Below are 1,538 nucleotides of genomic sequence, written 5' to 3' on the forward strand. Positions count from 1 at the left end.
CTTCCCTCCCCTCCCCTCCCCTTCCCTCCCCTCCTCTCTCCTCCTCTCCTTTTCTTTGAGTCAGGATCTCACTCTGTAGCCCAGATGGCCTAGAACTCATTATGTAGTCAGATGGTCTCAAACCTGCAGTGATCCTCTTCCCTCAGCAGCCTTCCAAGTGCCACGATAACATGTGTGGGCCACCCCACCAATTTTTTGTTTGCTTGTTTTTTTTAAAAAGGGGAAGTAAAAAACAAACAAACAAGCAAACAAACAACCCAAGAACTGCAACATAAGCTATGCCTGTTTATTTCAGCCTAAATTTCTTGTTCAATGAGTGCACAGATGAGAAAGACATCTCCTCCTTCAGGAGGTAGGGTCAGGTAGCTTTGGGTCATCTTAGGAATAACCTCTGTCTACTATACTATACTTTGTGGCTCTGACCCCCAGTTCAATCAACTCCAGGGTGAGATCAATCACATTATCTATTAGGACTCAGGGTGCGTTGACTGCCTCCACTGTCGGCCCCTTACTCTCAGTGCCTAGAATCTAAGAGGCTTCCAGCAAAGATTAGCTGTCTCCTTCCCTGCCTGGAAATCCCAACAAGACTTGTCACTCATGATTTCCCTTGATTATTATTTATTACTTAGTGTTGAAATTGTTGATACTAAACATTTGCCAAAGTTATTACTGGACCACTGCAGAAAGAATAGAGAAAAGGGATATATTTCTGTTTTACTAGATACTTTACTGGTTAGACTCAAAATGAGAAGTGAAATCTATTGGACAAGAAATAATAATAAAAAAAAAGTACAACAAAACTGAACATACTGCTGGGTACAGCAGCACACACCTGTGACCCCAGCACTGGAGAAGCTGGGGTGGGAGGTCATGAGGGCAGGGTCAACCTAGGAAGAGTGAGACCCTGTTTCACAAAAATAAAACACAGGCCGATGAGATGGCTCAGCTGACTACCTGAGTTTAATCCCCAAGACCCACAGGATGGAAGGAAAGAACAGACACACCATATACCTTGGGCAATATACATGCATAAAATATGTAAACAAATGAATAAGTATAATGAAAATTAGGACAAAATAAATGCCCTAACATATAAAACCTTAAAAGCAGACTCTTGGAGGAAGGTGAATTTCTCTGCATATTATGCTATTCCGCCCTGTAGATTCCTGTCTCAAACGTCCCCCTGTACTGTCTGTCTCCTCGCTTGCCTGCTCTATTTCTTACCCTGAGTCCTGTTAGGTAATGTGATTGATCTCACCTTGGGGTTGACTGAACTGGGCTCAGAGCCACAAAGTATAGTATAGCAGACTGAGGCTATTCCTAAGATGACCCAAAGCTTCCTGTCACTCTCTACTTTCTGAACTCAAACTGGTCTTATCTCCTCACCGGTGACATCCTCTCTGGAGTCAGTGAGGCCACGGCAACCCTGACTTCCGAGTCCAGCATACTATTCCCACCTCCCCAGTCCAGCATACTATTCCCACCTCCCCGAGTCCAGCATACTATTCCCACCTCCCCGAGTCCAGCATACTATTCCC

At 44.5% G+C, this 1,538-nt stretch overlaps 2 protein-coding genes across 2 annotated transcripts in view; one reads left to right on the forward strand and one right to left on the reverse strand.

Annotated features, from left to right (window-relative positions):
• Positions 1 to 1,538, reverse strand: part of Pi4ka (phosphatidylinositol 4-kinase alpha) — a 126,482-nt gene that overhangs the window by 58,207 nt on the left and 66,737 nt on the right. The gene's annotated exons all lie outside the window — the stretch shown is intronic.
• The window catches only part of Serpind1 (serpin family D member 1), a 15,363-nt gene that overhangs the window by 9,418 nt on the left and 4,407 nt on the right, over positions 1 to 1,538 (forward strand). The gene's annotated exons all lie outside the window — the stretch shown is intronic.

The sequence above is a fragment of the Mus pahari genome, chromosome 12 (genome assembly GCF_900095145.1).
Source record: "Mus pahari chromosome 12, PAHARI_EIJ_v1.1, whole genome shotgun sequence".
In the NCBI taxonomy this organism is placed as follows: Eukaryota; Metazoa; Chordata; class Mammalia; order Rodentia; family Muridae; genus Mus; species Mus pahari.